Source organism: Nuphar pumila, chromosome 12 (assembly GCF_984573655.1).
Source record: "Nuphar pumila chromosome 12, dmNupPumi1.hap1.1, whole genome shotgun sequence".
Taxonomy (NCBI): domain Eukaryota; kingdom Viridiplantae; phylum Streptophyta; class Magnoliopsida; order Nymphaeales; family Nymphaeaceae; genus Nuphar; species Nuphar pumila.
Window position 1 is genome coordinate 10808526 of NC_143260.1, and position 27892 is coordinate 10836417.

The 27892-nt window shown below is 36.4% G+C and overlaps 1 pseudogene; it reads left to right on the forward strand.

The window, feature by feature from the left end:
* The first annotated feature begins 1552 nt into the window (after positions 1–1552).
* The window catches only part of LOC149819968 (zerumbone synthase-like), a 37947-nt pseudogene continuing 11607 nt past the window's right edge, over positions 1553–27892 (forward strand).

Below are 27892 nucleotides of genomic sequence, written 5' to 3' on the forward strand. Positions count from 1 at the left end.
AATCGATCATTAACCACAAAACCCATATTAATGAAGACAAAAATACAATCATTATCCTTTATAAATTTGCCAACACACAATTTTTTTTATGGCAGAAACATGAAGAACATCACGAAGGATAAATTTATGCTCGAGAGTGGAAAGAGTAATGCTATCTACTGAAGGTTATGCTTTATACCTTGACACAAATATAATTATCTGAAACTCTAAAAAGCAACATACCATTGCCCATTCCAGTATCAAAGCCGAATACCTCGCTCTTGCTAAAGGTGCAGCTAAAGTTCTCTGGGTAAAGTATTTACTTGTCGAAAAGGGTATTCTATGGACCTCTCCACTGGTCTTGTGGTATGATAATATTGGTGCTGTATAGAAGTTGATATTCACTTTCACTACAAGAAAAATGTTAATTAGCGACAAATTATTTTTGTTGCAAATTAGCGATGGATTAGATAGAGAAAACTAGCCGTTCCTAAAATTAGAATTAGCGACGAATTTTGTAATAGAAAAAGTCCATCGCAAAATTTGTCGCTAAGTAGCAATGAAATTAGCATTGAAAAAATTCATCCGTCGCTAAGTAGCGATGAATATAACTAGCCTAAAAGATTAAGATATTATGCACTGTGGCTGATTTGTCATCATAAAACAAAGCTACACAGTGCACACAAGTAACGTAGTCACAGATACAACATTAATTATTAAATTGTACTCTTAAAAAATGATAATGCACAGCAAGTCCATGTATATGTCTCTGAATCCATGCACTGTATTGTTCATCTATTCATACTGGAACTGCTATTCTGAAAGCCAAGAAGTGACGGACTGCAGTTGAGCAATACTGTTTCCTAGAGCATATAGCAGGCTGTAATGCTGTTATTATTTATAGTGACTATCAAGGATATCCCTCTCTCCACTGCAAATTAGTTGTCCTACAAGCCTGCCTGACCGGGAAGAAATAAGCAGAGAGTTTGCTGATGGTGGATAAAGCTTTCAATTGGAGCTCATGGTCATAGTGAAGCCCTACACATGTTGAGAAAATGTGTACTTGTACTCTACACTTATCTGCATGTACAATTGGTATTAGCACTTCCTAATCATCACCGTAACAAGAACAAAGTTTTCTTCAAAGAACGAGAATGTGTCCCTCTAGAATATTAGCGTTTCAAGATAGAACAAGGTTCTCTCTTTCTTACCCTTTTTCTTCTGCTGTAGTGACACCACAAAAACCTTGAAGTAGAGGTAGGGGACTTAACAAAGACCGCCTAGCATGTGCAAGATTTCCCTCATCTTCCTTATTGTTCTTTTTCATGTGTAAATATTTCTATGTGATTGTGCATAAAACAACCACCTGCTTATAGCTGTCAGAGAACATGAATAACTAAAACTAACTTGAAATAATAATTAAAACTAGCTTTGGATAAAATGATTGCCCATGATGCATCAATTTTGGTGTTAGCTCTTTAATTGACATGACATAGCTTTCCACATAAATGTTCATTCATATAGTTGTTAAAATTCTACCTTTTGGAACATTTAACTAGTGTTTTTGCATGAGATGAATGTTAACCAGTCACCTGAATCGTTAAAGGTAATTTCTCAGAGAGATTTTCAAAAGTTGATAAATCTCAGGAAAATCCCTGGAGTTTAAAAAATTGGAAAAAATATAAATAACAACAAAAAACATAAGAAAATTATAAGTTTTGTATTATTTTTCTTTCAAAAATATAAAGAAATATGTTTTAAAGGTTTTAAAATATAAAAGAAACAAAAAATAGGAAATGCAAACTTAAAAATATAAAAAATATTGCGATATTTTTTATTTGTCGATATTTTGAAAATATCACAATATATTCCCTATATTACCGGCAAGCTTAAAATTTCCGATAACATCACGATATATTCAAAATATCGACGATATTGGTGACAGTGATGTTAACATTTTGAATGCTTTTGTATTCTTGTAGTTAAGGAAAGATGATGATCAACTGCGGGTCATGTATAGGGAAGGTCCAGAAGGCACTCCATTCCATACTTTACTTGCAGAAGGCTGTTAGAAAATCTATCAGTGGCTCCTCAAAAGTTGTTTTATGTACAAACGTGTTGACTATCCATTATTTTTGCAGGTTTATGTGTTTCATGGGAATCAAACCTCTACTCAAAATGGTGAGAATAATTCTAATTAATAATGTGTGCTTTTATTTTCAGTGATTTTACAATAAATATGAGAAAACCAGACATTAAAGCTATTTCTTGTCAGGTGGCCTCAAGTTACCATTCCACCATTCAAAGTTACCTTGTCTACCTGTTTCAAGAAAATTCGTATTGTTGAGGAGTTTTCACTGGCGAGGTTAGTTTTACCATCCTTTAAGGTTTTTGTAATACTTTACGATGTTTTCATTCCTGAAGTTGTAAAATTGTATTCTGCATGGGAAGAAAGGGTGAAAGTGCCATGGCCACTTTCAATGAGGGAGGTTATTCTGCATTATTTTGAACTAGAATATTATGAAGATGGGCTCATTATTGTGCTGCTCAATTCGGTAAATCAGACCGACAGAGAACACATAAATGTGAAGACAGATGGGTTCAACTCTGATGGAATTCCAGAGCCAAAGGATGCTGTGCGAATGGATTTGGTAGGAGGTTTTGCTATACAAAAAGTGAACTGAGAAAGAAGCTACTTTAGGTAAGTTCTACTTCCGGTTGCACTTGGGAAATTAGTGAACCATGTTTAGAGAAGCATAGGTTGTCTAAAATTGCTAAGAATCTTGGCCTGCTATCTCATTATGCATACGGAATTTTATTTTCCATGTTATCTTCAATTTTGTCAGCACATAGATGAATAATTTTCTCTTTTTAAATAATATAGACAAATTTGAAATTTTCTGGAAATGTAACATCTTATGGAAGGTTTTAACGTATTTCTCTTGTTAACAATGAAGGCAGTTTGATTGCTCTGCTCATAAAAAATATTCAGAGTTTTTGCCCTTGTAGTAAGGGGGGACCGGGGGCTCTTAGTTAAAACTGCGTAAAAAAACCCTAATTTTTGGTCAAATGAGGACTTTCACCCTCATTTGACTAAAAAATTCAAGGCGTGTACGACTCGGCTTGAGGCGCGCCTCGCCTCGAGGCATGCGCCTCAAGGCATATAAGGCGCACACCTCGGGGCTCTTTATTTATTTATTTTTTTAAAATTTTGTGATGGATTAGGGACGAATAATATCCGTCGCTAATATTTAATGATAAATTTTTGATGTTTTATGATGGATTATATTTCGTCGCTAATGCCATCACTATTTTAGCGATAAAATAGTGACAGAATATAATCCATCACAAAACTAAATCCGTGCTTATTTAACGATGGATTAGTGACAAATCATGCATGTCCATCGCTAATCCATCGTAAATTAGCGACGAAAGTAGCGACAAATCAGTTCTGTCGCTAATTAGCGATGAAAAACATGCGACAAAATCCAGTGGACTGAGGATCTAATCTCTAATGCTCAAATGGAGGTGAATTTTAATGGAAAGTTAAAATTAAGAGGGAATTGTGACAAGCTGCCTACTATCTCCTCTCTTATTTGACATATTGATTGATGGCTTGACAACAATTTTCAGTATTCAATGGAGTCAAATTTTATTTCTCCTGTTTTGTGCACGATACACAAGTTTTACTAATTCAATATGCGTATGACATCCTCCTATTTAGGGTTGCTTCACCGCAACAAATGTGTAGAATTGTAACAACTGAGAATTTTTGATAATTTTATAAGAAATAAAGATGAAATTTATGTCTTTTTTTGTTTGAATTTTAATTTAGATAATTGCAATTCTAATATTTGACTTTCAATTTTGATACATGCATTTTAATATCTGGATCAAAAAATAAGCCCTGGATATGGAATTAGGACCTATGGGACAGAGTGCCCATTTGGTGTGGGTTATCTTGGACCTTAGAGTCCAATATAAAGACTCAAACCAAGTCAAAGTCCAAACAAGGTGGGACATCCCCACCTACTTTCCTTTTCTCTTACTTAGTTAATCTAAGATTTTGCTTAATTGTTTCCTTAATTAATTAGGAGACATAGTTAGATTGATTAATTGTTTTCTTATTTCAATAGAAATCCTAATTAGCTAGGATTAATAAATGGTTATAAATCTTAATTAGCTAAGAGTTGCTTTGAGGGTTTCCTTGTTTAATTAGAAGACTTCTTGAGGAGGTCTATTAAAGCTCAATCTCTCTTCCCTCTCTCTATCACCCCCCCCTCTCTCTCTCTCTCCAGAAGAAAATCCCTTTTGACGTCTTGGGGTGTGGCTGCATCTCGATTGAAGGGTGCAACTATGGGAATGAGTAATTATGTGAAAACAAATTTCAATAAGAGTCTTATGTAAGATTTAACAGTTTTTAGATACGTACACCATACCTTTGTAAGTGTGTATAGTACTAGGATACATGAACATGCTATGGGATGATTCTCAAGTGCGTATCAACACATATATCAACCTACATTTACGTATGAATTGATATTGTGTGGAGGATGAAGGATTTAAGACTATTTTTTCTTTTTAAAAAATTCTTTTTTTATTTGTAATATAGAATCAATATTTTTGTAATTTTCTCTCTCTTAAATCTCACCATATGAATGCGATCTACATGCCCGATTTTATAGGGATCGACTCTCGGTTATGATACAAGTAAAAACAATTTAAGGCATAAAAATAATCAGTTCAAAATTCTCGTTAATATTCAATGATCCAAAAATCATATTTCCTGTAGGAAATACATGATCCAACAACCGATTCCTAGCAAACAGATTGTGCTGAATGCATTTGAAGAGATGGATTTATGAAAACAACGCCGAAAATACTTACTTCACACTCTAGTAAACATATTTCAGTAACTCACTCTTTATATATATATATAGTAATGCATTCCTTAGGCCCCCTTTTTCATTAGGTCTCTTCAAAAATTATAGTTTTAATTATTTTTTTGTTAGTCTAACACCATAGATGTGATGTATAGGGTTTTTTTAGTGAGAACAATTTTTGGATTTTCATAATTTGACCTGTATATAGGCTTTTTTGGTGATCCAAAATCAATGGCTATGAAGGTATCCATTTTTCTCGGCTCATAAAAACATGCATTTTCATCAAAAACATGATCCAAGAGTTGATTCTCGCTAAACCGATCATGTCAAGCACATCTAATGATTCCGATCTATCATAAAATACTTAAAACCTATAGGGCATAACAGGGCGGAACTAGAAATGGAGCCTAATATGTTTAGTTCTCATATATATAATGTTAGGTGCTAAATAAGTTTATCTATCTTTTTTTATTTTATTTATAAATTCTGACCATACAGGTGCGATCAATGTACTTAATTTTATAGAGATCAAATCTTTAAGCGTTTGATTCTAACATATGGGTGTGTTTTTATAAGGTTCAAAAAATCAATGGTCCAAAATCTTTGTAATTTTTTGAGGCTCTAAATATCATTTTTTCATCGAAAACACATGATCCAGGAGTGGATTTCTCATAAAGTGACCATGCCCAACATATTTATGGGGTTAGAATTACGAAAAAACACACGAAAGGCAAAAAAACCATTTAGCACCTAACATGTGAGGTGCTACCAATTTTTTCTCTCTCTCTCTCTCTCTCTATATATATATATATATATATATATATATATATATATGTGTGTGTGTGTGTGTGTGTGTGTGTGTGTGTGTGTGTGTGTTACAATAGACAACCATTCATACATTGTAGCATTATGCACAAAAGATATTATCTCTTTTAGAATGGTTCTCTTGTAAATTTTAAGTTGGCTTTTTTGTCACTTTAAAACCTATTATTAAATTCTTAAAGTCAATACCATTGTACTTTTCTTAGAGGCTACCCATGCCAAGAATACTGATTTCTTCTCCCATCCACTACTTGCTTAGTTTTTCTACTGTAAAACCCAAAAATTTTAGGAAAAAATTTGGACCTGGGTTGAATCCGGATCTGACCCGAACCTGAACCTGAACCCAAAAACCCGACGCCATCCCCCGTGCTTACTTAAAGCACGTAGAGGGGCAAGGGTTTCTCATTTGAGAAGCCCTGAGCCCCCGCTCTCTTTCTATCACCTCGTTCGACCGACACCCCTCTCTCTCCTTCGTCCTCATCAGCTCGTCGGAGCCCTATGCTGGCGACCCCACCCCGCGTTCAGCCACCTGTCGCCGACAACCCACTGTCGTCCCCTTTCCCCGTGACGTTTGTCACATGCTCCTCTCTCTTCCTCGACCTTTTTGGTTCACCAGAGAGGACCCCAATGCCGACGAGTTTTACTCGCTCGTCTCTCTCTCCCTGAACCCTCTCTCGTGCTCCCTCAGTCACTGCAGCCCCGACCCCTCTTTTTTGCCTCTCTCTTTCTAACACCGGCAACACCCTGTCGACATCCACCTCGCCTCATCGGAGGCCACCTGACGTCAATGTCACAACGCAGGTAACCCCCCTCTCCCTGTGTTGTCTTCTTCTTCTTCTTCATCCCCTTCGTCTTCCTCTATTTTTTGAGCAGATCGACAGGGGGTGATGCCTCTGCCGCCTGTGTGTGACCAACCGGCCGGGACTTTTGCCCCTACCCCTCCCTGTTTTCCATTTTCGCAAGAGAGGGGTCGAGCCCCTCCTTGCTGCCCTATTTTCGCAGGGGAGGGGCCGATCCCCTCCTTGCCTTTTTATATGAGGGGGGGGGGGGGGGAGCTTGAGCCCCTCCATGCCTTCTCTTTATGCAGGGGTGGGGTCGCGCCCCTCCTGCCTCCTCAAGCTTGTCTATCTCACCCCTGCCTCTTCAGGACACCTCGACTGACAGGGGCCTCGCCCCTTATCACCTCATATTTATCAACAGGCAGAGGCACAACCACTGCCTCTTTTTAACCTTCCTGCAAGGGAGGGCGCACCACACCCTCTCCTTTTTTGGTCAGGCTGGCAGCCGGTTGGCAGAGGCCATGCCCCTGCCCCCTGCTCCTTTTTCTTCAACAGGTATAATGATGAAATGAGAATCAGTAAATGGTGATGATTCATCTTCACAGGAAAGATGCTCGAGTGAGTTGAAAGACTAGAGCATGTAAAATGGGTTGTCAATTAAATAAAACTTGACACACTCATTCACCCACTGTTTTTCATCAAGGGAGAGGATGTGATAATACAAAAACTCTGATGAAAAGGGTGTTAACAACCACCCTTCGGGTAAATGACTCGGTGTCTCCAGTCATCGGAGTTAGGGGCTGGGACTCTAAAAAATTATCCTAGGTAATATATCCTATGAACTTTTGCAGAAGTTGGATATATCCTTTTGAACGAGTGGCCTTTGGAGAATTCTTTCTTGGTTGGTCGTCTTCTTAAGAGTAGATTCAGCTAGCTACGCGGGGTATCTAAAATACATGACATAATAAACTCCTAGATTAGACTCAATTGTTTCTACGTTTCGTGCCTTGCGCGTACCCGCAGACCAACTAATATCGAAACAAAAGTGATCCTGCTCGCATTACTGTTGAATCTAGATTAGTTCATATTACTTGTCAAATATAAATTTGTTCACGTTAACTTATTAAATTACATATCATGAATGCATTTGATGCATATGCTAGCTTTATTCACAATACTTGTGATTGAGCCTCTTGTGTTAGTTAACTATCTATCTATGTTAATTAACTGTTTATATCGTGTGATTATGAATAGCTTATCTTGTGATAGTTAACTGCCTATTTGTTTGTATAATCAATTGCTCATGCTAGTTGTAGCTTATTACTTGTTAAAATCGTTTAACATGTTAGAATAACATGCATTACTTTAATTTTTGTTCTATATTGTCTTACTTGCGTACCTAATAATTTTTTTACGAAACTGACCTATTTTATGGGCACAAATGATGAATAGGTTTACTAGACAGCCGATGACGTAATGCAAGATGGTTTGAGATCTCATTCCTTTGCTCACAATTTTGTGTCCTAGATACCTGTTTTGGTTTTGTATAAAGGAAAACCCTAAATTTTGTACAATTAAAAGTTTATCATTACTATATATTTGGCTCACTATTTATCTTGCTAAAATGATTTTGCTAATAATGGTTTCGATGATGAATTTTTACACTAACGTACCTAAAGTTGTCAACTTGTTTTGCTTTTCAAAAAAAATATTTTTAATGATAAAAATTATTCTAAAAATTTACAAGTTTAAAACTAATTAGAGATTTGCTTCCTGTGTACTTTTTTTTGAAAGTCTAGGTGAGGTTAGGTGGACCCTACCAGTACAACAACCGCCCTATGTAGAATAATGATTCGTTCCTGGGCCTTCAGCTTGACAGAGGACCCGACTTACCACATGAGATACCACCTCGGTGGTGCCTCCTGTATAGTTGTTAACAAAGAATTAGATTCAAGGCATCTGCACACTATTAACCAGTTGTAGTTTTCAAAGACCCAACGTAATCAGTACTGTGAAAATTTAGAAAAAAATAAAAATACTATGAAATTCTTGGTGCATACCAGTTTACTTACTTTTTTGCTTTATATATTTCGGTTACCTATATATATATATATATGGTGGAAAATAGGTGCTTGCGATAAGTACTTGATGGGGTTTTTTTCATTTTATTTTTAAATTTTGACTTTTTGACTGTACACATGTGATCTATGTACTTGATTTTATATGAATCAACTCTTGAAGTGTTCAGTTCCAACCCATGGGTGGGTTTTATAAGGTTAAAAAAATCAATGGTCCAAATTTTTTGAGGATCTAACTATCATTTTTTTCACCATGCCAAACACATTTATGGGGTCGGAACTGTGCAAAAAATACCAGAAGAGCAGAAAAACCCATCAAGCATGTATCACAAGCCCTTATGCTCTACTCTCTCTCTCTCTGACCTGAACCAGACACCTGATGCTGATGTGGCATGGGCCCCATGCAAAAATCCGAGACATTCAAACAACGTATCCCCACCCAGGATCAGGTCTACTGTCAGAGCTGCCGTGGATACCGTTCATCTCAAAATGAACGGCATCCAAACCAGCATGAGTGGTATGCCCATCACTTGGATGTGCCGCACCTTTTTGATGATGTCGCTCTTTGTATGGATGGATGACATCCCAGTAGCATAAAATGAACAGCTCATAATGAGCCTCTATTGATGGTGTCGTTCATTTTTAAGATGAACGACATCCAAGGCATCACTGATGGTATTAATAAAGTCAGAGCTGCCTCTGACCTTGGTTCTCATGTCTGGTCCCACGAATTTGAGAATAGAGGCATCCAAACACAGCCTTCCTGGCTATTGAGATTCCACTACCCATTGACAGCCTCAAATGTGGGGGTGTCAACGGGTCAAGTTTGGTTCAAACTCAGGTGGAATCAGACTTAGGTCAAATTTTTGAGTATGGTATTGGGTTCGAACCCAAGTCTAATCTGGTCTACTATAAGAAAAACCATAACCGGACCCAATAAAAACTACATGAACCAAACTTGGACCATACCCAGTAAAACCATCTTTTTTTTTATCATTTTTATATTAAAAATTTGCGGGTCTTAATCAAAACTCGGGTCGGATCTGAGTTTGGTATACAATTTCACAAACTATACTCAGGTCCATGTATTAATCGGACCATCAACCCGACACAGGTCATAATCAGGTCTTATTTATCACCATACCTGGATCATATAGGGTTTAAACCAAGCCCGTTGACACTCCTAGTCAAACGTGGTGCTGTCTGTTCACAAATCCAATCCCTTGGACTGATGCTTTCCAACTAGGACTGGGAAACGGGACGAGTGTCTCGTTGTTTGGCTTGACTCAAGTCGGAAATTGAGCTTGGTGACCCGAGCTATGATCTAGTTAGTTTAGGTAAACGAGCTGAGCACCACCATGGCAAGCTCCGCTTGGCTCAACTGGTATAGTCTGGTTTTATATATTATATATTATACATATATTTTATATATTATCAAGTTTTTAAAAACACGATCTACAAGTACAGCAGGCTCGTGTATTTTTTTTTTTAAAAGTGAATCCAACCTTACAAATATGATTTACATGGTATGTTTGTTAACTAAATTTTAATGCCTTAGAAAAAGGCATTTTTTTGTTGAAAAAAGTACAAACTAAGGCTGTATATTCAACAAATTACTATGCCGAACGGTTAAATTGAATTAAAAGAACTCGCACTTATGGGTTTCAACTCATTGATACAGGACGCACACATGCACTGGATACTTATCTTTTTTTTAATAGTATTTTCTTAAAAAAATTACATATTTTCTTTTACTTGTCATCTCCTATGTGGCCCAATACCCTGTGTCTGTCTGACATTAAACCTTGTGCACTGGCAATATCCATCATTCAACTGGGGAGGGTGTCGTGTGTTCTCTCCCGAAGATACAGGGTTTGCTACAGTGCATGTTTGAGAGTCTGAATGAGCACTATGTATATAAACACATGGGGCTCGTATCCCCGTGTGTGTCGGCATCACTTAGTATAAGAGTCCGATGCAGTTGCAAAGACTTAAGTACCCTTTTCCGCCATTCTCACCATGAAATGATGGTTTGAGAAAAGGACAAAAATGTCCGCCATCCAGTAAAGGGAGGATGATCTTAACTCTTCAAAAAGTCCAAACATTTTGTTTTCGCATAAGCAGTAAACTACTATGCTGCCAGTGGATTATCCTTTGACGATGCACCATCGGCTGTAACATGAGCTTCTTTTGACGACACACCCTTTATCGTCGTATGCTGCCATCGCCGGAGCACCCTCTGCCGTTGTCTCGAGTCCAGATTGCTGCCTTGGTTTTTATCATGTGTTACAACACATTGCCTCCTTCTCGTTTCTGCCTTATGTTACAAAACATTCTCGGGTTTGTTCTTACCTCGTGGAAATAACTATAAATCGATCGACTGGTTTGATCATTGGTGGGCGTCATAGGGGCATTTGTCGGCCATCTCTTTTACAGTCTTCTCTTCTTTTTTGTTTTCGTTAGGCAGTATGGAAAAAAGCAATAACACACAAACATTTCAACAAGTGCCTTTAAGGCATTGTGAGTACCTTTCCATGTCATCATGCTACTGTTGAAGAACGTATGTCATCGTGAGTGCCATCAAGGCATTGTTTTGTTATTACAAGTGGATGTTGTCTTTTCGACGGTTGAAAAATTAAAGATATTTGTAAGATGCTAGGACCTGTTGACAAGAATGCTTGGTTACAAATGTGAGGAAGTGCTCTACCCCATCCGGTATCGTTCATTCACTCAGTATATGCAATGTATCACAAATCACGGTTGTAGTAACATACTACGGATTTGTGAGATATTGTTTTGTTTATTAATATCGATTTGAAAGCTATTATGCTGAATTTCTGTATCGATTTATAATATATTATGCGATATGTATATCAATTTATAAGATATTATGTGTTTTGCAGTATCGATTTGTAAGCTATTATGTTGAATTGCCGTATCAATTTGTAATATATTATGCATATGTATATCGATTTGTAAGATATTATGTGTTTTCTAGTATTGATTTGTAAGATATTTGTAGAAAGAATTTTAAAATGTGTGCGTGCGGAAATACATTGTTACACGCTTGCAGTGGTAATTTTCGTATTCAAATCGCTGTTTATTTAGCGATTTCTATTAAAATCGCTTCACAATGTCATAGATATAATTAAATTGCTGTCACGTGAATCGCTATCGTCAACACACATATACGATAAATCATTTCTGTTATTGGCATGGTAAATAACAACTCGATGCATAGTATAAGCAAATAATAAATCACTGTTGCTTTTATACTATGATTCATTTAATCGTTTCTTTGACTTACTTAACCTTATCGGTATTCGTTGTTATATGCATCTTGAATAAATCGTAGTAAACGTATACGCTGGCTAACACAAATTGATATCTTGCTTATGACAGTGGTGAGCTTATCATCTGGTTACAGTGAAGATGAGCTATCTCAATCATTGAAAAGTTATGGAGAAGTGAACATCTGTACTAATGATGCACCCGAAGAAGTGAACATGTGCACTAATGATGCACATGATAAAAAGGGTGCATGCATTACATTCACTCTTGACTTGAATGTTTTGGTAGAAGAAATGCAATTCGATAATGAGGTAGACGATCATGACAATACACTTGATAAAGGTGCAGGCACTGGGAATGTACATGATAGTACACTTGACTCTGTTCTCGTAGAAGGAATGCAATTTAATAATGAAGAAGCTGCATATAAATTTTATAATGATTATGCCTTAAAACTGAGCTTCAGTGTTAGAAGGTATTCTTGGTCAAAAAATGCACAGGGTATCGTGGTGAGAAAGACATATGTTTGTTCTAAGGAAGGTTGGAAGAAGTCAAGTGAAAATCCAAGAAGGAGCAAGCGAGATTCAAGATGTGGATGTCCAGCGAGAATGGTGTTAAGAAGACTTCTGAATGAGAAATATGTAGTTCATACTTTAATCAATAATCATAACCATGAATTAGCAACTTCATTTATGACTTCTATGTTAAGGTCACATCGTAAAGTAACTGAAGCCCATGCTGCAATTGCTGAAATAGCTGATAGCATCGGCATTACACCAAGGAAGACATATAATTTAAGGGCGCACATAGATGGTGGTCGCGAGAATGTGCCATTCACACCTATGAATCTAAGAAACCTCTTGAGAAGGAAGATGACAAATAACATGAAGAATGAATAAATATGTTCTTTGGTTGATTACTTATAGAAGAAATCAAGCATTGACCCTCGTTTCTTTAGTGCAATGCAACTAGATGAAGATTAATATGCTGTGAATATGTTTTGGGCATATTCAAAGTCAATAGTAGATTATGAATGCTTCAATGATGTGCTTGTTTTTTATACGATAGTGAAGATTAATATTGAACAATGGCCATTTACGCAGTTTGTCAGAGTAAACCATCACTCACAGAGTTGTATATTAGGCGACGCTTTTTTGTATGACTAAACCAAGAAAAGCTTTGAGTAGTTGTTCAGAGTATTTACACAGGCAATGAATGAGAAACAACCTCAAGTTATACTTACAGATGGTGATCACGCAATTGCGGCCGCAGTGTCTCATGTATGGCCATATGCACATCATCGCCTATGTTTGTGGCATATCTTTCAAAATGCAGCAAAGAACATAGAACACATATTTAATCGGAAGACAGGGTTTGACAAAAAGTTTACAAGGTGTGTACTTGAGAGTGCAAACGAGGTCACCTTTATGTCTAATTGAGAGAAAATGATTCAGATGTATGACCTTGAAGACTGTGTGTGGTTACAAAATTTATATGCAGAAAAAGAGAAGTGAGCATTGACATATGGAAGGCAATACTTTTGTGCAGGTATGATAAGCACACAAAGAGTTGAATCTATATATGCCACACTGAAAAAAACCCTGTATTCATGTTTAACAATGTTTCACTTCATGAAACAATATGAATTATTTATAAACGGTCTTAGACAGAATGAGCTTGAATAAAATGTGAAATGCTTTAATACACACCCTATAACTTTGGGCATGAAAATATTGATGCGACCTGCAGATCTGTATGCACTAACTGTATTTGAATGGATTAAGGAGGAGGTTATACAGGTCATGAATTACAATATAGGACACATGCAAACCGAGAATATGCATAAATACCATATTGTATAGGAGGGTGAAGAGCATCCAAAAAAGCAAGAAGCACATGTTACGTACAATGTTGACAATAGAACAATTGAATGTACATGCAAAATGTATGAATTCAAAGGTATTTTATGTCATCATACATTAAAGGCACTTAATCAAGAGAAGATACAAGAAATACCTGGGTCATATTTAATGCGAAGATGGACGAGACAAGCAAAGATTGAACTGCTGGATACAGATAATGTTAGTTAATCTGGTGTTGATGAGAAGTGCCACATAGCCTCCTGTTACCAACAACTATGTAGGTCACTTATGCATGTTGCAGATTTGGCATCGAAAAGTGAAGAAGCCTATGTATGCATGAGAAAAGTGCCAAGGGAGTTACTTAAAAATGTGCAGTTAATTCACCACCAGTCTGTTATAACTCATGAAGACCAGTCTAAGAAAATGGGAGTGAACATCAGAGGTAAAAATTATGCTTTTCATGACTCGTATGAGAAGTTGCGCTGAAACGTAAACATCATCTTCAACAAGTCAGAAGTCAACGTTGTAGATTATGCTGAAAAAATTTACCTAGCGAAGGGCATCAAAAGGAAACCTGCCTCTGATCGCAGTCGTCGAAGGATAAAGGGCGCACTAGAATTGGTTGACAAGAAAAGGCCTAAGAAATAACCAACCTCTAAGTAAAAGCAACCAAGCCCTTCGCATGAACAGGTATGTAATACATTATATTGCTTCCCATATAAATTGCATTACGTGCAGCTTATCAATATCTAACTTGCGTAATTTTCAACATGCAGCAATACCCTATAAATCGCGATAGCACATATTGTTACAATGAAATCAATTTGCAACTAAGTCTCGATTTTTAGTTTATTAAGTCTAAACAACGTGTCAATTAGTTTATTATTTTTTTTGCCTTTTATAAATTAGTCATTGCATAAATCGCGATAAAACATATCGTTCACATTGACAAAGCTCGTAATAATAAATCGCGATAGGATAAATATTGTTATATTATGAAACTTAAAGTCTTTTGGTTATAAGTTTATTTGTATTTATCAAGTTACCTAGATTTGTAGTTTACAAATAAACATCGTGTCGATTTATTTTTGCTTTCTCTTTTTTGTCTTTTAGCAGTTATTGTGTAAATCGCGATAGGACAAATCGTTCACATAGACAAAGCTCGTAAATACAAATCACGATAGGACAAAAACTGTTATTCTATGAAACTTAAAGAATTTTGGTTGTAAGTCAATTTATATTTATCAAGATACCTAGATTTATAGTTTACCAATTAACATCATGTCGATTTATTTTTTCTACATTTTTTTCATCTTTTATCAGTCATTGTGTAAATTATGATAGGATATATCGTTCACGTAGACAAAGCTCGTCAATGCAAATCATGATAGGACAAAAACTGTTATTCTATAAAACTTAAAGAATTTTGGTTGTAAGTCGATTTGTATTTATCAAGATACCTAGATTTATAGTTTACCAATAAACATCGTATCAATTTGTTTTTTCTTTCTCTTTTTCGTCTTTTGGCAGTCATTGTGTAAATCGTGATAGGACAAATCGTTCACATAGACAAAGCTCGTAAAGGCAAATCACGATAGGATAAAAACTTTTATTCTATGAAACTTAAAGAATTTTGGTTGTAAGTCGATTTATATTTATCAAGAACCTAGATTTGTAGTTTAAGAATAAATATCGTGTCAATTTATTTTTTCTACATCTTTTTTATCTTTTATCAGTCATTGTGTAAATCACGATAGGACATATCGTTCACATAGACAAAGCTCGTCAACACAAATCACGATAGGACAAAAACTGTTATTCTATGAAACTTAAAGAATTTTGGTTGTAAGTCGATTTGTATTTATCAAGATACTTAGATTTGTAGTTTACCAATAAACATCGCGTCAATTTATTTTTTCTATATCTTTTTTGTCTTTTATCAGTCATTGTGTAAATCATGATAGGACATATCATTAACATAGACAAAGCTCGTCAACGTAAATCTCGATTGTGTAATGGGTTTAGGTTTTAGGGTTGGTTGTGAGACCCATTTAGCTCTTATGAAATCCAAACCCAATCTACATCCTAAACCCTAAACCCTAAACCCTAAATACCAAAACCTACATCCTAAACCCTAAAACCCTAATCCCTAAACACTAAATCCTAAACCCTAAACCCCTAAAACCCTAAACACCAAAACCTACAACCTAAACCCTAAAACCCTAAACCTTAAACCTAAAACCTAAACCCCAAACCCCAAAACCTAAACCCTAAAACCTTAAACCCTAAATCCTATAATATAAAACCCTAAATCCTAAACCCTAAACCCCTCAAACCCTAAACCCTAAACACCAAAACCTACATCCTAAACTCTAAACCCTAAACACCAAAACCTACATCCTAAACCCTAAACGCTAAACCCTAAACCCGTAAAACCCAAAAAGTTTAAACCTAAACCCCAAGCCCCAAACTTCAAAACCTAAACCCTAAAACCCTAAACTCTAATCCCTACAACATAAAACCCTAAAACTTAAATCCTAAACCCTAAACCCTAAATTCTAAAATCATAAACCCTAAATTCTATAAAAAATGGGTGTATAGATCGTGATAGAACACCTTCTATAAAAAATAAATCGAGATCTCTTATAGAACTGGTTGCAAGCCAAACTGTATCAAGCAAATCGCGATAGCACGTAGCCTTTATACGTACAAATCGTTTCAACCATTTATCATTGTTTGTGCAAATCATTTCAGCCATTTATTAATCATTATGTAAATCGTGATAGGAACATAACTCATAAAAGCAAATCATAATTTTCACAATACACAATGCTAAACGCTTGTTCAATTTTTATTTACGAAGGCCGATAATTACTACGATTTGTTTAGTGACATTTATGTGCTACCCTTATTAAAATAGATTTATAAACTTATAGAATGTCACGTTACAGAAAAGAATTATAAAATTGCAACAAAGAATTATAGAATCTCAACAAATAATTAACAGGACATCGATTTATATTTATGAAGTTACCGCGACAACAATATGACTTTGTTTGTCTTTATGAATGATATCGATATGTTTGTAAAATCCTAATATAGATCTGTGTAAAACTTTATTCTATGCAAAACCCTACCCAACCTGTTGTCCAGGTCTAAAACCCTAATCTATTTAACATCTCTTTCTCTTTTCTGCGGCAATGCAACTTCTTCTTCTTTTTTCTCCTCCGCCTTCTTCTTTTTACTTGTATTTTTCTTTCTTCTTTGCTCTTTTGTGTTCCTTCTACCTGTGCTTGATAGATGGGGTTTGATGATGATAACGTAGTTGTTTCACACCATGAGAAAAAATTTGTATAATCTTCGATGATGATTATGGTGGTTATGTTTTGTTTATACATCGATATATTCATGACGCATACGACTCTGGCGTATTTATCGTGAAGTATATCGAAGCTTATGCAAAATATAACGACCATAATCATCTTCAATCGTTGCCGCCATACCGGAGTAAGCACAGATATTCTGCATCGATATATTCATGCTTGTTGGAATCCATACCATATGCAGCTTCGTCAGCTCTGCCTCGAAACTTTCTGCACTAGCAAGCTGGATTTTATGCGCACCTGGATTGCATTTGAAGTACATCACTATTTGGACGTGGGAGTGATGCTGCTGCTGATGTCTATTTTCTTTGATGATAATGGTCATATATTGTATCTAAGCTAAACTATTGGTCATGACGTAGCGTTGAAGTTACCTCAATTTGTACTTTACTAAGTCTAAACATCGTGTCAATTCATTTATTATTTTTCCTTTCTAACTTTTATGAATCAGTCATTGTGTAAATCACGATAGAACATATTGTTCACATATACAAAGCTCATAAAATTAATTCACGATAGGACAATCGGTATCAAGCAAATCACGATAGCACGTATCGTTACAATGAAATCTATTTGCAACTAAGTCACGGTTTGTAGTTTACTAAGTCTAAACATCGTGTCGATTTGTTTATTATTTTTCTTTTCTCCTTTTTATGAATCAGTCATTGTGTAAATCGTGATAAGACATATCGTTCACATAGACATAGCTCGTGAAAGCAAATCGTGATAGAAAAAATATTATTATATTATGATACTTAAAGAATTGTGGTTCTAAATCGATTTGTATTTATCAAGTTACCTAGATTTGTACTTCACCAATAAACATCTTGTCAATTTATTTTTCTTTGTACTTTTTTCTTTTTATAAATCATTGTGTAAATCGCGATAAGACAAATCGTTGCACACATACTGTATCTGAATCGTTATACAAGATATTGTCCCAGAGCGATTTATATAATGACATCTGTATCGTTGAAGTTAACTCGATTTGTTCTTTACTAAGTCTAAATATCGTGTCGATTTGTTTATTTTTCTATTATGCCATTTATGAATCATTCATTGTGTAAATCGTGATGGAACATATCGTTCGCTTAAATAAAACTCATAAAGGCAAATCGCAATAGGATATTCAAACGGATTTGGTTAGATTATTTGATGAGTTTTGGTGGGATGGCTGTATAGATCGTGATGAAACACCTGCTATAAAAAACAAATCACGATCTCTTATAGAACTGGTTGCAAGGCTATCAGAATCAAGCAAATCACGATAGTACGTAGTCTTTATACGTACAAATCATTTCAGTCTTTTATCAATGTTTGTGTAAATCACGATATGAAGACAACTCGTAAAAGTAATTCATAATTTGTGCAGTACACAATGCTAAACGCTTCTTCGATTTTTTTTATGAAGGCCGAACATTACAACGATTTGTTCAGTGGCACTTGTGTGTTATGCTTATTAAAAAATGAATTATACATGTATAGAATGTCACGTTACAAAAAAGAATTATGGAATTACAATAAATAAATATCAGGATAAAAAAATTATATAATGTTTATTCAATGGCACTTGACGACTCAGATGGACTATGACATACAAATCGTCTCTTTCTTTTTCTTGGTGGACTCTCTTTCCTCGGTGGCCTCTTGGTTCCCTTGATCTTATTATAAACACTAGTCATCATCTCTACCAGTGTATCATATTGTGACCGCATTTGTCTCTCAAAATTTCTCACATGCTTTCGTAACTCTTTATTCTCTCTCTACAACATCTCTAACCTTGTGGCGAAGACTACCTTCTTTTTTGTGAGCTGTGTTCGCTCCTCATCATGTACTACAATTGAGGTAATCATTGTTGTAACCAGAGGGACACGATGAATGTATTTTCTATGCTAAGAAACGACATGATGGGGGACAAGAGGGATGCATGGGTTTCCAACATTTTCACGTTGCTTATTCTTAATCTATAGATTTCGACGCATGGGTTTCCAATATTTTTTAAAATAGTTGGGGTCATATTGTCGTTCTTTATAATCATATGGTATGATACAAACACCTGCTTTGTTCCAGCTATCCAATTGTTCCTTGAAGCGTTTGTGCCAATTCACGTTCCTGGCCCCACTACTATTCATTTTTCTTTTCACTTCCACAGGCTCCTTTGGGGTAGACTGTCTCAAGCCAGCTTGTAGAAAAACTCGACTACCATGCTGCAACTTGGCTTCATAATTGCTAAACAGCCAAATATTGCATCCAGACAGTCTCGCAGCCTGAGCAACAACCTCTTGGTCCTTGTCCTTTCCATCTCCATATGGTCTCTACACAACCTGTACATTGGATATTATGGTTTAGGTATAAACATAATTATTCATGCTAATGAATGCTAAATATTAAAATGATCTATAATAACGAGTGATAAATATATTACAACGACTGTTACTAATGAGAGCTTTGTATTAAAATGATTTACACTAATGAATACTACATATTACAATGATTTACAATAACTAATGCTAAATGCTAAAACGATAACACTTTGTATTAACGATTTTTTTTTTGTAATTAACGATCATTACTTAAGAATGCTAACGATTACAATGATTTACACGCGATAACGATTTGTACTAAGGAATACAAAATCCTGCAACGATCATTACTTAAGAATGTTAAACATTAGAACGATTTATACTAACGAAGACAAAATCCTGCAATGATGATTACTTAAGAATGCTAAATATTTCAACGATTTATACTAATGAATGATAAATGCTGAAACAATTATAAACGATTTTAAACCATTTACCTCATTTAATTACAGACCATCTAAAATGAACTTAGCATTATCTTCTTTGACATTTATTCTAGCCCACCGACTGATCTTTGGAAAACCACAAATCGTAAGGCCATGCTGAGGACGCAAGGCGATAATATGCTCCCACAACTAGGCCTACAAAATTAATATATTAGTAAGACTATAACCATCAACGATCTTAGTCTACAACTACAAAATATGTAATAAACAATTACCTAGACAAATGACCAAAACCCTGGGATGGTTTTTGCACCCTTACACGGTAAAGTTGACTATACAAGTGTGCGAGCATAATAATACCTCATGCATAGTTGCTGACTTTATCTAAGTCTTCCAAGAATTGCAACCACAGGTAACTTATTCTCGAACTAGACAAATCAGAAAATAAAGTAAGTCCAAAAAAATAAAGAAGGAAACCACACAACTCTTGGTCAGCTCTTTCAGATGCACGTGTAGCAGACCAACCTTCTCATTTAATACAGAAAGAATAAACTTTCATCGATGTAGAATTGCTTCCACCAAAAATACATCGACTCTAGTCCTCCATCGACATTCCTAAAAGGGCCGTGCACTTGTCCCTTGCGTTATAGTTTGAATCCTGTAATAGGACAACACTTCCATGGCACTTAAGTCCCATAATCCACACCACATCTTCTAGGGTCTTGGTGATCTCAAAAGAATCAAACAGGAATGTGTTCGTCTTATGATTCTACTTATTTACCAGGTGGGTCATGGTGTTTCAGCACGTTTCAAAATAATGCTGGTCCATAAGGCCGCTGAATTGCATATTTCGTAATTGATCCTTTTGATATTCACTCAGTCAGTTGTCTATACCATGACAAAACTACAGGCCATTGACACCATACTCTGACCTTTTTACCTAGTGCTCTACTTCTCTTCTGACCTCCCTGTAACACAAAATAACATATTATTCGTATCAAATCAAAATTAGTCTCATTTGTACTTTTACATGTCGCTGTACATAGTAATTGCTATAATAATAATCGTTGCACACTCGCTATTACAGTAATCACTATACATAGTAATCATTATCACAGTAATTGCTATACATAATCATACCTATAACAGTAAATCGTTCACAGTAATCGCTATCACAATAATCGCTATATATAGTAATCGCTATACATAGTAATCGCTATCATAATAATCACTATACATAATAATACCTATCATAGTAAATCATTCACAGTAATGGCTATGCATAGTAATCGCTATCACACTAATCGCTATATATAGTAATCACTATCACAGTAATCGCTATACATAATAATACATATTAGAGTAAATCATGACAGATAAGATCGATTTACGTACCTTGGTCACACTTTTCTCCTCTTCACCCCCACCCTCCATCCTCTGCTTTTCTTTTTCCTTCCTTCGCTCATTCGTCTCCCTCCTCTGCTTTTCAATTTCTTCAATCCTTTCCATTTCCTTCTCTTCCTCATCCTACTTTTTCCTTTCTCTTTTCTTCTCTTCCTCCTGCTTTTTTCTTTCTCTTTCCTTCTCTTCCTCCTCCTGCTTCTTCCTTTCTCTTTCCTTATCTTTCTCGTCCTCCTTCTCCTTCCTTTGCCTTTCCTTCTCTTCCTCATACTCCTTCTCCTTCCTTTGCCTTTCCTTCTCTTCTTCGTCCTTCTCCTTCCTTTGCCTTTCCTTCTCTTCTTCGTCCTTCTCCTTCCTTTGTCTTTCCTTCTCTTCTTCCTCCTCCTTATTCTTTCTTTGCCTTTCTCTCTCCTCCTCCTCCTTCTTTATTTTCCTTTCCTTCCTTTGCCTTTCATTCTCCTTTTCCTTATTTCTTTGCCTTTCCCTCTCCTCCGCCTTCTTCCTTTGCCTTTCCCTCCCCCCCTCCTTCTTCATTTGCCTTTTCTTACTTTGCTTTTCATTTGCCTCCTTCTTCCTTTGCTTTTCCTTCTCTTCATCATCATTCTTCTTCATCTTTAGTTCTTCCTATACTTTCTTTACTCTTCAGCCTCAATATCTGATGGATAATGCTTCGCATTATACAATTTCAACACTTTGTCATTGTCTTTATCATTCTCAATCTTCATTATATTTTGGTACATTTCATAACGCTCATATAGATGAGACTGACAAATAATTTCTCTAATAGTAATTTCATTGAACGCTAGGAGATTTCTTGTATGGCGAGCTTTAGACATTGCTAACCTGCACAACACATAAATTTAACCCTATCATTATATGTTACAATCACCTCCCTAAGTATACAATAATACAAATTATCTCATTCGTTAAACAATCACCAACATTATAAATCGTCGTAATATTTGGCTTCATAAGTAAACATCGTTGTAAGATTTAACAAACTTAAGTACAAATTGAGGTAACTTCATAAATACACATCGCTACTGCTTTAAATGTATAAATCGTTGTTGCTTCAAACTTATAAATCGTTGTAGAAATTGCAACCTTCATAAGTACATATCGTTGTAACATTTGAGCTTCATACATAAACATTGTTGTACGATTTATCAAACTTAAGTATAAATCATGGTAATTTCATTAAATCATTACTGCTTCAAACATATAAATCGTTACTGCATCGAACATACAAATCATTGTTATATTAAATGTATAAATCATTGATGCATTCCAACGTACAAATCGTTGCAGAAATTTAGCCTTCATAGGCACATATCGTTGAAATATTTGGCTTTCATAAGAACAAATTGTGCTAACTATTTTTCGATGTCCAGAAGGTGGATATGTATAAATCGATTTATTTCAGTATAAAAATAGGTGTTATTTAGCATGAATAGTACAACTAGTTGTAAGATTTAGCATTCTGATTTACAAATCAATTTGTTTGCATAATGAAATCTTACACGAAACTCATTAAAATGATACGAGTTTTGGTAATTCGACAGTGGAGGAGAAACACCAAGAAGGTAGATGCAGTCGATGGTGACAACGATGTTGCCATTGCGCAGATGACGGCAAAGGATGCTTCGACGGTCACAGACGACGACAAAGTGTGCTCCAGTGATAGCAGACGACGATAAATAATGCGTCGTCAAAGGGAGCTCCTGTTACACCATATGGTGCATAAGTTCACTACTTAAGACGAAAATGAAATGTTTAGACTTTAAAGAGTTAACAAAGATATTTTTGTTTTTTTTTCTGGAACTGTCATTTTTATTTTCTGAATGAAGGATATTTTTGTTATTTTCACAAACCATCGTTTCATATCATGGGAAACGGTACTTTAAGTCTTTGCAATCGCACCGAACTCCCAATAGGAGCCCCCACATGCTTATATAACTTTATGGGAGGGTTGTGTATGTTCGCCCACGATGATTCACTGAATCCCACGTCCGTGTTCGGGGGATCGAATGAGCGCCACGTATTCATGCACATGGGGCTCGTATTCACGTGTATGTTGACATAACTTTGCATCGAACTCTGGTGCTGTTGCAAAGACTTAATCACCCTTACTTGCTTTTCTTGCCCTGAAATGACGGTTCGAGGAAATGACAAAAATATCCTCCATTCAAAAGTTGTGAAACGACGGGTGGGGAAAAGGACAAAAAAGTCCTCCTTCCAGAAAGTTTGATGTTAACCATTTAAAGTGGAGACGTTCGCCTGCGCCATCTGCTGTAACAGTGCTCCCATTATCAACGCAAACTTTGCCTTCGTCTCCAGTCGAGCTTTTTGCCTTTTTTTTATCCTGTTGTACAACACACTGTCGCCTTCTCGTGCCTGCCTTGTGTTACAAAACATTCCAGTGTCTTCTCTTCATTTCTGCTGTCGTTAGGCATCATGAAAGAAAGCAATGATTCACAAACATTCCAACCAGTGCCATTAAGGCACCGTGAGTAGCTTTTCATCTCATCATGCTATCGATGAAGAAGGCATGTCGTCTTGTGTGCCATTAAGGCATTGTTTGGTTATTGCAGGTAGATCTTGTTATTACGAAGGTTGAAAACTTATCGATATTTGTAAGACGCTGGGACCTGTTGACAAGAACATTTGTTTGCAGATGCTAGGAAGAGCCTCTACCCCATCAGGTATCCTACAGTCACTCATCATATGCATTGTATCTCAAACTGCTGTATTAGTAACAGACTCTCATTTTTGTGAGATACATTTTTGTTAGTTAATATCGATTTGTTTGCTATTATGTTCAAGTTCTTCCTTATCGATTTGTAATTTATTGTGCGATATATTTATCGACCTTTTAGATAGTATGTTTTTGTATCGTCGAGTTATAAGTTATAAATACTGAACTGCCGTATCGATTTTCAATATCTGACAAATCGCTATACATATCGTTTTGTAAGATATTATATGTTTTGTAATATGTATTTGTAAGATATTTGTACATAGACTTTGAAAACGTTTGGGTGCAGAAACACATCTTGACACGCATGGCGGGGCGATTTTCGCATGCATATCGTTGCTCTCTCAGCGACTTCTATTGAACTCGCTTTAGAGCCTCGTGGATATTATGAGAGCGTTATCGTCAACACACATGTACGGCATGTTTATTTTATTGGCATGGTAAGCGACACGTCGATGCTCAGCATAAGCAAACATCAAACCGCACTTGCTTTGATACTTTCATTCATTAAATCGTTGCTTTGACTTGCGTAACCCTAGTGGTATTCGTTCTTATATGCATCCTGATTAAATCGTAGTAAACCTATGCCGCTTGCTAACGGAAATTGATATATTGCTTACAAAACATTCCAATGTCTTCTTTTATTTGTCGTTGTTGTTAGGCATTAAGGAAGAAAGCAATGATGCACAAACATTCCAACCAGTTCCATCAAGGCGGCGTGAGTAGCTTCCCAGCATCATGCTATTGATGAAGAAGGCATGTCGTCTTGTGTGTCATTAAGGCTTTGTTTGGTTATTGCAGGTAGATCTTGTTCTTACGAAGGTTGGCAACTTATCGATATTTGTAAGACGCTGGGACCTGTTGACATGAATGCTTGTTTGCAGATGCTAGGAAGGGCCTCTACCCCATCAGGTATCCTACATTCACTCATCATATGCATTGTATCTCAAACCGTTGTATTAGTAACAGACTCTCGTTTTTGTGAGATAATATCGACTTGTTTGCCATGTTACTGCAAACACAAATTAATATACTGCTTAAAACATTATTGAGCTTATCATCAGGTTGTAATAAAGACGATGTAGCTCAATCAATAGAAAGATCTGGAAAATTGAATATCTATACTTATGACCCAACTGAAGAATTGAACATCTGCACTGACGATGCACATGAAAAGAAGGGTGCAGGCATTAGACCCACTATTGACTTGAATGTTCCAGTGGAAGAAATGCAATTCAATGATGAGGTAGACTACCATGACAGCGCACATAATAAAAGTGTATGCACCGGGAATGTACACGGAAGTACACCTGACTTCAATGTTCCAGGAGAAGAAATGCAATTCAATAATGATCCTGATTTTGATGTCAGTACACTTAATAAAACCGTAGGAACTGGGAATGTACATGGAATTGCACTTGACTATGTTCCTGTAGAAGGAATGCATTTTAATAACGAAGAAGATGCATATAAATTTTACAATGATTATGCCTTAAAAGTTGGCTTCAGTGTGAGAAGGTTTTCTTGGTCAAAAAATGCACAGGGTGTCTTGGTTAGAAAGACATATGTCTGTTCCAAGCAAGGTTGGAAGAAATCAATGGGAAATCCAACTAGGAGCACGCCAGAATCAAGATGTGGATGTCAAGCGAGATTGGTTTTGAGAAGACATCCGAATGGAAAATTTGTCGTGCGTACTTTAATCAGTGATCATAATCATGATTTATCTGCATCATTTATGACTCCTATGCTAAGGTCACATCGTAAAGTAACTGTAGCTCATGCTGCAATGGCTGAAATAGCCGATAGCGCCGGCATTGCACCAAGGAAGACATACAATTTGTTTACCCGCATTGATGGTGGTCGCGAAAATGTGCCATTCACACCTTTGGATCTTAGAAACCACTTGAGCAGGAAGAGGACAGATAACATAAAGAACAGAGAAATATGTTGTTTGGTTCGTTACTTACAGAATAAATCAAGTAATGAACATGGTTTCTTTAGTGCAATGCAAGTGGACGCAGATGGATATGCCGTGAATATGTTTTGGTCAGATTCAAGGTCTAGATTAGATTATGAATGCTTCAATGATGTGCTTGTGTTTGATACTACAATAAAGATTAACACTGAACAGTGGCCATTTGCGCAGTTTGTGGGAGTGAACCATCACACACAGAGTTGTATATTAGGCGGTGCTTTTGTGTATGACCAGACCAAGGAAACCTTTGAGTGGTTGTTCAGAGTATTTACATAGGCAATGAACGGGAAGCATCCTGAAACTGTACTTACAGATGATGATCACGCAATTGCGGCTGCAGTGCTTCATGTGTGGCCAGATGCACATCATCGCCTGTGTTTGTGGCATATCTTTCAAAATGCAGCAAAGAACATATGACACATATTTAATCAGAATACAGGGTTTGACAAACATTTTACAAGGTGTGTACTTCATAGCATAGACGAGGTCACCTTTAAGTCAGATTGGGACAAAATGATTAAGACATACGACCTTGCTGACTGTCTGTGGTTACAAAATTTATATGCAGAAAAAGAGAAGTGGGCATTGGCATATGGAAGACAATACTTTTGTGCAGGTATGATAAGCACACAAAGAGCCAAATCTATGCATGCCACGCTGAAGAAAACCCTGTATTCATGTTTAACAATGTTTCATTTCATGGAACAATATGAATTATTTGTAGACGGTCTAAGACAGAATGAGCTTGAACAAGACGTGAAATGCTTCAATACACGACCTCTAACTTTTGGCATGAAAATATTGATGCGACCTGCAGCTCTGTATACACTAACTGTATTTGAATGGATCAAGAAAGAGGTGTTGCATGTCATGAATTGCAAAATAGAAGAACTGGTGCAAACCGAGAATATGCACAAATACCATATTTTTTGTCAGGGCGAAAAGCATCAGGAAAGGCAAGAAGCGCATGTCACGTACAATGTCGACAACGGAAGGGTAGAATGTTCGTGCAAAATGTATGAATTCAAAGGTATCCTATGCTGTCATGCATTAAAGACACTCAATCAAGAGAAGATACAAGAAATACCTGAGTCTTACGTAATGCGAAGATGGACGAGACGCGCGAAGATTGAAATGCTCGTTATGGACAATGCGAGTAAATCTGGTGTTGACGAGAAGTGCCACATAGCCTCCCGTTACCAACAACTGTGTAGGTCATTCATGCATGTTGCTGATTTGGCATCGAGAAGCGAAGAAGGCTATGCATGTGTGAGAAAAGCTGCAACGGAGTTACTTGAAAACATGGAGTTAATTCACATTAAGTCTGTTGCAGCGAATGAATACCAGCCGAAGATAATGGGATCGAACAACGTAGGTCAAAATCATGTCTCGCTTGACACTCCCGAGAAGTTGCGCCGAAGCGTAAACATTATCTTCAACAAGTCAGTAGTGAACGTTGTTGATTATGATGGACATATTCATGAAGAGCAGGGTATCAAAAGAAAACCTGCCTCTGATCGCAGTCGTCTGAGGGCAAAGGGTGCACTAGAATTGGTTGGCAAGAAAAGGACTAAGAAACAACCAACCTGTAATAAAAAACAACAAAGCCCTTCGAATGAACAGGTATGTAAAACATTATATTGCTTCCCATTGCGTGAAGCTTGTCAAATAGCTAACTCGTGTAATGTCCATCATGCAGCAATACCCTGCAGAAGTACCGGCAAACGTTCAAACCTACATTCCTCCCGACCAGATTTCCGGCAACGATCGCTACAGTTTTACAAGGCTTTTGGTATGTAATCGATGTTGCGAGGAGGTATGCATTTCTTATGAAACTTAATTTAGTGTCTAATATTTTCTCTTTCATGACAGGCTATGATGCAGTCGACAGATAGGTTTGGGACACAGGAATCTCGTGTGGGCTATTAACTTAGT